Genomic DNA, 14,491 nt, shown 5'->3' with positions numbered 1-14,491 from the left:
TTTCATTTTATTATTTTAAATATTATTTATCAATTCATAGACTGGCACAAAGAGGAATTATTTTGTGATTCAGTTTTTACAGGTTTTCTGGAGGTTTTGAGATGTTGAATACTTGTCTAGCATCCAATGGTATATTTCAGGTCTTCTGGCTCTCTATTGTTACATTTCTGTTTAATAAGGGAAAAAAATGTTCTTGAGATTTTAACACATACTACCTTTCCTATTTACCTTTGGGATCTAGGGAAATTCCCTTCCCCTCTTCCAACCTCAGTTTCCTCATTTGTAAAATGATATTTGGTGATTAATTAAATTAGAATTTAATAAACAGTCCAATTAAATTTTTAATCCTAAAATTTTCCTTCCTTGTAATATTCTTTGTCTCTAGGTAGGTTCCCTGTGAGTAGAATCTTAGTCACTCATTCTGTGGTTCCGGTGCTAATTGGTTTATCATTTACTGACTGAGGCCATAATATTGGTAAGAATATTTTTACTACTGAAAGGAAGTTCAGTATTTCACTGTGGTCATGTGGCTGGTCATAGGGTTTGGTGAGAAAGAGGTGTAAGGCTGGTTCTAGTTTCTAATATTGCTCATATTGATCTCTGGTTGCTCATATTGGGCTGGGACCATAACCAATTCTCAGTTCCTGTGACTCTTCAATGACCCCACCCCAGCCATTCTATTGCCCTTCCCAACCAACTCTGAAAAGCAGGGGGAAGAACAGGTGCAGGTGGGGCTTGTGTTGTACGACTGCCAAAGGGCAAGGTGTGGATTTTGCCAGGCCAGCTGCCCTAGTACAAGGAAGGAAGGTTGAGTTTCCATTCTGAATTCTTCTTGCTGCCTTAGATTACTGCCATTGGTGCTGAGGATGGTGCTACCACTTACGGTGCACCATGGAAATTTGAGCTCAAAGGATGAAGTCTAGTGTTCTGTCTTTTAGACTGTGAAAGTTCTACTTAAGGACAAACTAAGTGTGAAAGGAAGATAAAGCTGTTCATAAGCCCTAACCTCAGAATCCTAGGAGGCTGGAATTGGAAAAGACTTTTTAAAAATTATAGATTTAGAATTAGAAGGAATTTTACAGCCCAGAAGTGTCAAATATATTGATGGTCTGCAAACTCCTAAATGTGGTCTGAACCAAATCAAAATGTAACTGAGAAATATTTAACAAAATAAATAGAAATTCAATGAAACATAGATGATATTGTTATTCACTGGTGTTTTTAAGATCTCATTTGGGGTTTTCTTAGTAGAGTTACTAGAGTGATTTGTCATTTTCTTCTCCAGCTCATTTTACAGATGAAGAAACCAAGGCAAATAAGGTAAAGTGACTTGCTTAAGGTCACACATCTAGAAAGTGTCTAAGGGTGGATTTGAACTCAGGACTTCCTCACTAAAGGACACGTAGCTGCCCCAGAAATATATACCATTATATTTTAGAACTAAGTCAATATGTAGTCCCCAGGGATCCTTATGTGTGTATTTGTGCCCATTTCCCCTTTCTGTGTTTAACAATACTGATCTAGAGCAATCCTTCATTTTATAGTTGAGGAAACCAAGTCCTAAATGGCGTTTAATGATTTATTCTAGGTGACATAGCTAATATGCAAAAAAGTTGAAATTTGAATCCAAAACCTTGGACTCCATGCCTTTTCATTGAATATAATTCTCCCATTTGACAGATAAGGAAACTAATGTCCAGAAAGGAGGGTCAGATTGCTTACTGTCCCACAGCTAATTAATGACAGGGCTGGGGCCAGAATAAGTCCTTTGTAAACCCATGTTAAACAACCTTCTTCAAGAACAGGTGGGAACATTTTCTTCCTGTTCATTCATCCAAGCCCAGAAAGCTTTTGTAAGCGATAATAGAGAGAAGTCATCCCTGTAATGGGCCACACTAGCTTGCATTGAAATTATCCTTGCCATCCTATTTTTCTCTTTCCACAGTGAGCAAGCATCTGAATTTTCGAACAAAGCCCTTTCAGAAAGGAAAGGTCTGATCTCCCTCAACTGGAAATTTTGGAAGAGAAGAACTTGCAATTTTCTTTTAAGAAACCCAGTATTTGAATGAGACCCGTGTGGGCTCCCCAAGAGGGCTCTATCCCCCAAGGGGCTAATGAAAGCCCTACTGAGCTTTAACTAAGCCTTACCAATCTGGATTGTGTCCAGACCTAATTTTCTTGAAAAATCTGTAGAAGGCCCCATGTCACCAATAGGGAATGATTACCAGTTACAGCAGATTTTGGGGGCAGAAAGGGCTTCAGAAAAGTCTCTGAGTTTGTGGGTAAAACATCATCACCCATCATCAGTTGAGTAGTAGACAATGTTACCAGGTGTACCATCAATATAAAGAATATGCTTGGATGGTTCTGTAAAACATCTTTATCTTGGACATAACATGGCTAACACCTTGATTCTGAGTGCTATGATGGAGACATTATTGGCACAGCTCCCAGACAGCTCCAAACTGTGCTGCTAATCTGGCTTTCTTCCTTCTCCCGCTGCAGCTCAGATGACTGTCCCGATGACCCCGGGCTGTGATGGGTGAGTTCAGGTCACTCTGAGGCTTCCCAAACAGTTCCAAACTGTGAATATACCCATCCCCACCCACAGGCCCTCTTTTCAACTCAAGTTCCTGTGTCTAACAATCCACTGTCTTCTTTTATATGTTTGCAATTTGTACCCCCCAAATCTTAACACAATGCTTGGCACAAATTAGGTGCTTGATAAAGGCTTTTCCCTTCATTTATACATACATTTATTTTGTCCATATTAGTTTACACTGTGGACATTTCGATGATTTGGACTTTGCTATTCTGCAAACACATCTTATGTTTGTCTTGCTTCAGCATTTTTATTCATATGTCTAGGAAGCGCTCTCTGCCTTCTTTCTGTCCATTTATATCCTGCTTATTCATGAAGGTTAGGTCTAATTCCATTTCTTCCAAGAAGCTTTCCTTGATCCCCGCAGACTACAGTGAATGCTTTCTTATCTGAACCTTGACAGAACTTATTTATTGTCTGTACTATTTATTTGGCCAAAACAGAAATGACTGCTATTTACATTCACTCCGAGCCAGTGAGGACCTGAACAATGACCACTGGGGGCTTGGCCTGGGATGTATTATTGGTTAGTCTTTGAGAGTTAGAGTAGTTTTAATTTAAGGCTTGATCCTTAAGAAAGAAATCTAGTCAATAAACCCCAAGATATCTTGGGAGGATTCAAAGATCCAAAAGAAAAAAAATTTAAGAGCATCTGTAGGTAAAAGTATTAAACTTGAAGTCATGAATTCAAATTGTGCCTTGATGCTTCCTAGTTTTATGACCATGAATGGGTAAGTTATTTAACCATTTTCTAGCTTCTAGCTTCAGTTTCCTCATCAATAATATGGGAATGATAATACCTTAAATAAATAACTACCCTAAATGACTGTTATGAAACTCAGATGAGATAACGTATGTAAACATCTACAAAGCCTTGTCCTTTACTTCCCCTCTTTTCTCTCTCTATATAAATGAATATGTTATTATTATTGAGTGTCCTTTTTATCCTTTTCAATTTTTTACCCTTTTCAATTCATCAAATTTTAAAGTGCTACTTTCTTTGTTGCTTCATTCAGTCATGTCTGATTCTTTGTGACCCCCCCCACTTGGGATTTTCTTAGCCAAGATACTGGAAGGATTTGCCATTTCCTTATCCATTTCATTTTATAGATGAGGAAACTAAGGTAACTAGGTCTAAGTGACTTGCTCAGGGTCACATAGCTAGTAAGTATGTAACTCCAGCTTTACAATTCATGAAAATGGATTTTCTTGATTGCAAATCCAGTGCTCCGTGCCACCTAGCTGCCCAATGGGCTACTAGGCTTGTTCCATAACTAGAAGACTATTCACAAGGCTTTAGTCAGTGTGTGTTGGTAGCGAATGAGACAATGTCCATCCTCACGGAACTGACAATCTAATAGGAGACCTAAGTTATTGTGCAGTATTGTTCAGTTATGTCCAACTCTTCATGATCCCATGTGGGATTTTCTTGCCAAAGATACTGAAGTGGTTTGCCATTTCTTTCTTCAGCTAATTTACAGATGAGGAAACTGAAGCTGGGGTCACAAAGCTAGTAAATAAAGCTGAATTTGAACTAGAGGCAATGACTCCAAGCTCAGAACTCTATCCACTGTGCTACTCAGATGTCCCAGGAGACCTAAAGCGTGTCCATAAATAAATAGGATGTAAATTTAAATATAAGTACACAAAACAGGCACAGAGTGCCGGGTAAGGTCTGATATAGGAGAAGTTACGACTGTCTCGAAGAACATGAAGAAAATCATTCTTGGAAGTGAGCTTTGAAGGAATTTGAATCTGAGTTCTGATGCATTAGCTGGGTGATCTTAGGTAAATGACAATCTTCAGGAGCATCAGATCCCTCATTTGTAAAATGTGGCTAGTAGTGCCAACTTGTTGTGAGGGAACGTTCTTTGTAGTCTTCTTTCATCTAGATCTGCCATTTCATCAGGTTGAGAGAACTCCCTCTACTAAGGTAGATTGGCAACTATTCTGCAACTAATGCTATCCTTAGAGAGTAATCTGCAGGCACTGAGAGATTGTGACTTACCAGAATCACCCAGTAAGGTCTCCAACTCAGGTCTTCCAGGCTCTTGAGGCCCGGTCTTCTCTATTCATCTCAACAAGTTGCCTCTCCATTTTATTCATTTTTGACTTCCACCACTATATCTAACACACTGACTTGAGTGTTGTAGACGCTTTATGAATGTCAGCTGATTTTATTTAATTTGGGGAGCTGTTTTCAGCTGCCAAGAAGGTGAAAAACTATTGCATGTACTGTAGGGGGTCAGAATTAGCTTTGGAACCAAAATGATTTTCCACCCAGATGCTCTTGTTTGGGAGCAGGTGATGAAGGGTATCAGTTATAACTAAGAGCTCCAATGCCTTAGCTTCTCAGACTTCCTTCTTTTTCTGATGCAAAATCAGCAATATCTCAGAGAAAAGACCCCAGAAGGTCAGTGAAATGTGTGTGTGTGTGTGTGTGTGTGTGTGTGTGTGTGTGTAGAAAGAGAGACAGAGAGAGGGAAAGAAAGAATTATATAAAGATATATTGTTAGATATAGATATCTATATATTTATATATGTGTGCATTGTACAAATATTTGTATGGCTATCTATAGAGAGAACTACCTATATAGATAGATTGCTATATAGATATCTATCTATATGTACATATGTGTGTATATGTATGCACAAATGTTTGTAATATATATGTATATATATAATTATCTTTATAGACATATTACCATATAATTAGATATAGATATCTATCTATATATGTGTATTTGTATATATATATGTATATGTGTATATATGTATGTATAGAGAGAATTATGTATATAGATACATTAGTATATTGTTAGATATAAATCTTTATCTCTATATATGTCTATATGTATCCGTACAAATATATTTGTATATATGTGTATATAGAATTACTTTTATAGATACATTGGTATAATGTTACATATATGTGTATATGTGCATGTACAAATATATTTGTATGTTTGTATATAGAGAGAATATCTATATATATATATAGAGAGAATATCTATATATATATAGTCATATATAGATATATAGTCATATATCTATTTGTATATTTGTATACATGTATGTGTGTAAAGATATTTGTACATGTATGTGTATGTATATGTGTGTGTTATGTGGAGATAGGTTCATAGATTTCAATAGTTCTGTGAATTTAAAAAATGTTTTGATAACTGTATTTTAATATAATAATTTCCTAGCCTAAGCATTTAAAAACATTATTCTAAGAAAAGCTCAATAAATTTTACTAGCCTGTAAAAAGACTATATGATTTTAAATAAAGGATTAAAAGCCTCTGAGCTAGATGATCTCTAAGGTCCTTCTTTCTAATTGTGACATTGTGTGTTCTATATTCCGAGGTTCCTTCCAGCTCTGATATTCTATGTTCAAAGGCTTCTTCCAGCTGTAACCTTTTGTGTTTTGTATTTTCCAAAGGCAAAGAAGGGGAGTAGACATTTAAGACCTAAGACATGATACTCTGAGGTTTCTTTTACCTGTGACATTCTATGTTCTGTAGACTGAGGTCTATTCTAGCTCTGATGTTCTAAGTTCTATGTTACTTTCCAGCTCCAACACTCTGTATTCTATATTCTAAGGACTCTTCCAGCTCTGCTATTCTGTGTTTTAAGATTTCTTCCAGTTCCAACATTCTGTGTTCTATATTCTGAAGATTCTTCCCACTGTAAAATTCTATGTTTTATCATCTAAGTTCCCTTCTAGCTCTAATATGCTAAGTCCTGTGCTTCCTTTTACTCCAATATTCTATGTTGTATACTAAGGGTCCTTCTGGTTTGAATAGCCTGTACATAACGCTCCTCGAGGGCTGCACATTGATAATTTTAAAATGTGATGTTATCTATGTTTTGTAGTATTTTTATTTATTTTGTTAAATATTTTTCAATTGCATTTTAATTTGGCTCAAGGGCTGTACTCAAGGAGTGCTACATGGGATGGCACAGTGTATAGAGCACCAGCCCTGAAATCAGGAGCACCTGAGTTCAAATCTGGCCTCAGACGCTTAACACTTCCTAGCTGTGTGACCCTGGGCAAGTCACTTAACCCTAATCGCCTCAGCCAAAAAAAAAAAAAAAAAAAAAAAGAGTGCTGCATGTTTGATTACTCTGTTCTAAGGGCTCTTATAGCTCTGACTTTCTGTGTTTGATATTTTGACTTGCCCATCTCTATTTTTCCATGTTCTAAGACCCTTCCAGCTTAGTGAATACATCTTGTCTGTGCTTTCATTCATTTCAAATATTATTGACAATTGAGAATATCTCCTTTCTCCTTGATTGCCTAATTGTCCCAGGCTTCCAGTTTGGATTTGCAAGTTAGTCATAGTTTAACTTAGTTTAGTTTTTATATCTACAAAGACACTTACAACTAGGACGATATTTGCCTCTTGAAGCTAAGAACAACCAATAAAAGGTTACTTGTCAAAGAGAAATTCTAAGAAACCTTGTAATATTAGCATCAATATAGGGTCTTGTGGTTCTTCCATAATTTTTAGTGTCCCTGGTTTCCTTTTTCCTCTATTCTCTTTTTCTTTGTCTAGTTCATTCTATTTTCCCTCTGGAAGAAAACTAACTTTTCTGTTTACTAGTTTGAGGTTTTATCTCATTGTTCCACTTTCCCATTCACTCTCACTACTTTCTCAGGCTTCTCTTGTCCTCTGTGTTTTGGGAAATGAGAGAGATTTCCTTAGTTTTAGGATTAGTTTAAATCTAGGGTTCCACAATCAAAGTCACCATAAAGTGACCATATAGTCCAGCCCTCTAATTTTAACAAATGAGTAAATTAAGTTGAGATAAATGGCCCAAAGTCACATTCATGGCTCAACATTCTAGACTGATTTAGAACTGAGACTCTAATATCTGGAGCCTTTGATTTTTTTTTTCCCTTCTGTGCCATATTGACTCTCTTAAGAGAAAAGATTGGAATTCCTTCCTCTCTAATGCCTCTTTCCTTTTTGAAGGAATGTTTTCTCTCTTTATTTTAGGCTAATCCTCCCAGAAATACCAAGAAAAAATGTCTTCAAGATACTCTTATCTATCCTAAAGCCCCTAACCCCCATAGGGTCTCCTCCCCTTACCACCTTTCCCACTCTAAGCAATTATGATCAGGCAGAAGAGATTCTATATCTGGGGCTATGTCCAGCCATTCTGATTTATATCTTGCCACTGAATCCACATGGCTCTGGAGAAGAAAGTTAGGCTGGTGACTTTGCACAGCCCTCCCTCACTTAAATCCAGTTCACTTTCATGTCATGGCATCACTTCCATATTGTCCTGGTCTTCTTCAAGAATGAAGGACAAAAAACAACTTTGATATGGTATGCATCAGTCCCACAAGAGTAGGGACCATGTCTTTGGGCTTCATTTTTTCATGTGCACAATGGAGATAAGTACACTTGCATTATCTCCCTCCATAGTTGTGAAAGAAACCCTTTGTAAACCTGAATATGCTATGGAAATAAGAGTGGCATTTATTTGTTTATTTATTACAACTGATCCATGGTCTTAGAGATAAATCAACCTGAACTAATATGATTTTGGCATGACTTATTAGAAAGAGGTTTTAGGAAGAGGCAACATAGTATAGGGCAAAGAGCACTAGACTGGGAATCAGGAGAATTGAGTATGAAGTCTACTAACTTTACTATTTGACTTTTAGTGGAAGAAACAGCAGATTGGAAATTAGAGGGATATAGAGTTGAATCTGTCTCTTGATACTTACTATGTGATCTTGGGCAAGCAGCTAAAAACCATTCCTCTTTGTGTGGTATCTCCCCATTAGAAAATAATATGAGGCAGGGACTGTTTTTTCTTTTTTTATTCATTCTCTGGGATCTGATTTCTTTCTCTGTAAAATGGAGGTACCGTACTAGAAGATCTTTCTAAACCTATCACTATAAACCAATGATTTACTCATTTTATCTCCCACCCTTTAACTCTTGACACATTGTAAGTGTTTAATATTTGGTAGTTGAAAGTATGACTTTTCACTTCAAATAAATCAATAATTTTTGAATCCCTCTTATATGAAGATCCCTAGTAGGCATGTCTAACTGCTGAGGATAGGAGTGGGGAAGGATAAATGGGGAGACAAGCAAGGCAGAATCAATACATATCTGCTCCTTTCAGCTTCTGCCAAGAGGTTACAGGGTATTCAAGTTGAGATTATTTCCACGGGCAGTAGTTGGAGCTTTGATCCTTAATCTCCAACTTTCTGATATAGGTATAGGACTTCCCCTTGATACATTGGTTGAGGCAGGGAGTTGTGAGCTTCTCCTACATCCCACTTTTGTTCTTACTATTATCCATAACATACTACTTCCACATTCAAGAATTCAAAAATCTGACTACAATCTAGTGACTGTTTACCTCTTCCTTTGCCTTCTCTTACAAAACTTTACCCTTCATCCACACTGTAACTTCTAATCTATTGACCCCTCAGTTCTCTCCCAGGCCATCTTTCTACTACTCTTTTCTCTTCTCACCATCTTGAACCCTTGGTGAACACTATACTATTCTCCCTTCTTGAATCCTCTTTATCATTTTACAAGCTATGTACTACTAAGCTTCAGTCTTGGATGTCTCCTACCAGTAGTTCCTTTGCTAAATAATCATGGAGAAAATAATGCAACTATTGTGAGTGGGGGCCACTACAAATATATGTTACATAACCTCAATTAAGTCCTCACCACTGCTAAGCAATCCTTCTATCTACCTTATTTAAATTCACTATCCCATTCTCTATAGCAGCTCTTCCAAACTTCTTTTATCCTTCCTCAACTTTCCCATGGCTTCTTTTCCTCCCTTCCTACTGGCTTATCTGACTTCCTTTAAGTCTAAACTAAAATACTATCCTTGGCAGGAAGCCTTTTCCAATGTTTCCTACTTCTAGTGTCTTTCCTCTGTTATTTCCCATTTATCCTGTGTATAGTATACTTTGTGTATATTTGTTTGCATCTTGTCTCCTCCATTAGATTGTGAGTTCCCTTTGCCTCTTTTTGTATCCCTAATGCTTAGCACAGTGCCTGGCACACAATAGATGTTTAATGAATGTTCATTTATTATTACATTGAAGAGAGAGAATGCAAAGAGAATCTTTTCTCCTGGGCAGAATTTTTTTCCTGGGAAATTTCAGCAAGGGGATTATTTGTTAAATCAACAATTTGAAAAGTTGGGCAACACAGAAAGTATAGTTTTAAAATGCAGTCAAAGCCATATTGGATGGGTGGGTGGGGAATGATTAAAACAGAGAAGCCGACACAGAAGATTTTCAAGAGCTCAAAATGCATTTAATGTCATCTAGTCTTATTCTCTAGGTTTTTTAGATAGTTGCTATGTATTTAAAATAACATGAAAATTCTCCGATTTTATAATTTAAAATAGATTTTATATCATATAGCATCACACATATCTGAAACATATGTGCAATAAAACACACTCTAGGTGGAAAATGCCCCCTTGCTAGTTTCTCTGACCACTCTCCCCTCCCTCCCCAATAGGGAACAGCATCTCTCTGAGTCCAGGACCCATATGCCCCAACATCACTTCCTCAGGGGATTTTGGAGAAGGAAGATGCACAGGCTAATAATGCATGAGAGTCAAAGGACAATGAAGGCCCAGGCAAATGCAGTTGGGTCCGCAGAGGGCAGAGGGGAAACCAATCCCTCCTGTTGATCAACAAACACATGAATACATACACACACCCATACATGAGCACACACTCATATCTCATAATTGAACCTTTTTTGTTTGAGGTGGGACATTGATTTCACTCTCTCCTTTAGCAAAGCAAACTCAGATTTGGGGATTTTTGGACAGCTCAGAACCAAATGCTCTGTCTTCCACCTGCCACAGACCTCCATGTTTCAAGGGCTGAGATGCTAAGGAACTAGACAAGGAGACTGCATTGCCTTCTCTGCCTTGTGTCACCTCTTTTGAATACATGCATACATACATACACACATATAGAATGGGGTGTGTGTGTGTGTGTGTGTGTGTGTGTGTGTTACACATTTATATTTTGTTGCTCTGATCACCTCTCTCTTTTTTAATGCAATAAAGAGGGGAAACTATTTTGGTTTTCAGCGCAAGCAAAAAAAGAGAACAAAAAAGGGTAGAAGAGTTTAAAAATAAATGCATTTGTTCTGCCTGATTAAAGGTACAAAAAAAGGCAGCTCTGAATTAATCTTCCACCAAAAAAAGGTTTATAGGTCAAGCAGGCACCAGAACACATGGGAATAGGAAAAGGTTAAAGGTTAGTGATTGTCCCAGCTCTATCATCTAAGTGTGCGAGATAAACCGAAGAAGGAAAGAGGACAGGGGCCATCCTCACAGTTTTTGTTTCCAGGTCCTTTGTGCTCTCGCTCCAGATTGGATTCCCTTTGCACAGAGCCTTAGTAAAGAAAATTGGATTGCCCAGGGGCCAATTGAGGAAAAAGGGAAACTTCTTGCCATCCAGAGGATGGAACATGGTGCTAGGAGGAAGGAGCAGCATAGCACCTTCATTAATAACTACTATTTGTTTTCATAATCTGGGATATCTACAGGAACCAGGGTCTGGCTCCTAAGTAGATATCTGTTGTTTTATTCTAAAGATGCAAACAGCATCTAGCAAGTTAATTAGATGATTTCCATAGTCAGCTGAGGGGTTCATTGGAGCAATTGGACATGAGAAAGTCTTGACATGGGAGGTTGCTTTGAAAGGAGACAGGAAAGTGACAGTTCCATTGGAAGTGCTGATGCTAATTGGTGGTATGTAGTCTGTTATGGGCAGGTGGGATTATAATCCATGCTCAATGGATGTAATTAGAGAATTAAGCTGGGAAGAAGTTGTAAATTAATGGTCTTTCTAGTTCATTACCAGATAGTGCCAAAAATAGATGCAGCCATTTCCTGGGAGGGGATTTTGAATGGCATGGTGACCACACCACCACCCACTCTATAAACACATGGGGTGGAGGAGAGGAAATGCTTGCCTGAGTCTTGTCTCCCTCTTGTCTCTTCTTTGTGGGAAGAAGCCAGTAGATAAGGGCATCATAGAACAAGTTACCATCATTGAAAGCTGAAGGCTTAAAGTAGTTTCCTACTCTTGGGAGGACTATTGGGTATCAAAGAGCTTAAACTATAAACTCTCTGAAGACAAAATATGTTGTGTCTTTGTGTTTTATCCCCCACAGGGCTCACAGAATGTGCTTGATGAATGTGTGTTGGATTACTGAGCAAGGATCCTAGAACATAGGCCATATAGACTGGAAGGGACTTTAGAAACAATCTAGTACAACTTCTCATTTTACAGAAAAGGAAACTGAGGCCCTAAGAGGGGGAAGTGATTTATTAGTTAGTGGCCAATATGGAACCAAAACTCAGGTTTTCTGATTCTCAGAGCCAAGGTAAGACTCAGAGGGCAAGTGAATTCCCATAATGCTAAATTGCTGATTAGGTTTGCTAGGGATAAGAACATTACAGGGGTTGAGTTTGATAATTGTTTTTCCTCCTCCCACCTCAAAAAAAGGATAACCTTGCCACTGGCAAATACCCCAATATTTCTAGGTACTGTGACTCTGTGCTAGTTCTTTTAAATGGTGTTAAATCTCACTTGTATAAAATGGTTAGGGATAAAGTATAGGAATGAATTGGAGATTAAGAGGTAACATACTGTTTCCAGTTTTGTTTCTAATTTTATGACCCTGAACAAGTCATTTTCTCTCTTCTGAACCTCAGTTTCTCTTTCTGCAAAATGAGGGGCTAGATTAGAAAACCTCTGACATCCTTTTTAGTCCTTTAAGTCTATGAATCCCAGAACTCCCTCTATCTTCTTCCCTTGGAACTCTGATCTTCTCTCAAAGATGTGACTAGTTCTCAGGAAGTTGTCATGGAGATAGGGGCCCCATATCTGAATTCAACAGAACCTTGGTATTCAAGGTAGTGTGGAACAGAGGCGGGCCATCTTGTTTTTGTTTGTTTGTTTGTTTTTAACAGCAATGATGCCTTTTGCCCAAAGTCAGGTCTTGGTCCTACTTCTAGGCCATTCCTCTCAAAGTTAGACTCTTTTTCTTGGTTTAATCAATGACTTGTTAATTCTAGCCTAATGAGAAATAATCCAAAACACTCCTATCAGCCAACCCTTTAATTGGGATGATCATCTTATTGGATCTCTCTCTCCCCTACTCAGAAACTCTATCTCACAAAAGGAGACAGTAAGGAAACTAGTCACCTATGGTGTTCAAAGGTAGCCTCCTCCTGCCCCCAATATTAATTATCAGATTTATACAGAATATGAAATCATGTTCTATTTCTTGAACTACACATTATAGAGGACCATTGCCTGCCAGTTTGGTGTGTTCTATTTTGGGAAAGAGGAATAGATGAAAATCAAAATTGGAAGGCAGGTATCAGGCTGGCCTACCTTGCCCACAGACAAATTTGCATCCACCCCAGAGGTTAAAAATACATACATACATACATACATACACATATATGTATATGTATATACATATACATATATATAATTCTATTTCTCTCAGTTCAGACTATACAATCAAACATTAAAAAGCAATAATTTATTTAAAAGTGTATCTCTTTCTCTCTTTTTTATCTCTTTAAACAAATATTCACCATGAGATAGCATTGGTGATGATGAGGTAAGGAGGCTGATGGCTAAAGAAACAGACCAGAATTGATCCACCAGAGTGAATCTCCTTTAAAGCTGTTAAATTGAACTAAATTGAATGATCTTTAACCTAAAGAGAGCTACTCAGAGGGTGCCCCACTGGAAACTGCCTTTAAAGAGTTTGCTCCATATTCTTTTGTATATCCTTATGGGAGGCAAATTTCCTCTTTCCTCCTCCCTTTCCTTCTCCTCTGATTTAAAAAAAAAATGGCTCCCACCCCCCACCCAGTGCCAAGACTTGTGATTAAGGTTGGGGATCAGGCTGGGAAATCTTGTTTGGGATTAAAAACACTCACATACATACCACCCAAATCGCACCATACATGATGACTATAAAGTCATGAGAGGCACTGTGGTACAGTGGGAAGAACACTGGATTTATATTCAGAGGACCTGGGTTCAAATCCTGACTTAAGCACAGTACTTGTATGATCTTGGGCAAGTCAATTCAATTCTTTGGACCTCAGTTTCCTCAACTGTTAAATGAGAGTTGGCTTAAATGAGCTCAAAAATTCCTTCCTGATCTAAATGTATGATTCTATGACTAGGTTCTTCTTGGCTTATATATTGGCTCGGATGGCAAGTCCCAAAGAAGAGCACCAACAATGGCTGGAGAAATGGCAGTGGGCGGCCTCCCAGGGGACTGACTCCTTCGAAGGGGATAACCCAAGGACTTAGTGAAGTTTAGTCTTCCACAAGCACCTAGTGCAGTATTCAACCAAGTTTATTGTTGTCAGTCATGTCTGACTCTTTATGACCTCCTTTGGTGTTTTCTTGGCAGAGATGCTGCAGTGGCTTGCCATGTCCTTCTCTGGCTCATTTTATAGATGAGGAAACTGAGACAAACAGGGTGAAGTGACTTGATCAGGGTCACACAGCTAGTAAGTGTCAGGGCAGATTTGAATTCAGGAAGAGGAGTCTTCCTGACTCCAGGCCTGGCACTCTATCCACTGCTCCACCTAGCTTCCCCAACACCAAAAAGGCTTTAAAAAATATTTATTCAGTTGGATTGAATCAAATTTGGATGGATAAATTCTGGTGTGTTTATTACTTTAACAAAAAAATCAGTCTTATTACTCTTTAGTTAACATCTTGTAGATTAAGAAATCATCAAGCCTCTAAGAACACTTACAGCAGCATTTTTGCACCTTGGAAAGAACCTAAAAGCAGTTAAAAAATAAATAAGAGAACCCTGTCCCT

The sequence above is a fragment of the Sarcophilus harrisii genome, chromosome 1, assembly GCF_902635505.1.
Source record: "Sarcophilus harrisii chromosome 1, mSarHar1.11, whole genome shotgun sequence".
NCBI classification, from domain to species: Eukaryota; Metazoa; Chordata; class Mammalia; order Dasyuromorphia; family Dasyuridae; genus Sarcophilus; species Sarcophilus harrisii.
This window is presented reverse-complemented; position numbering follows the sequence as displayed.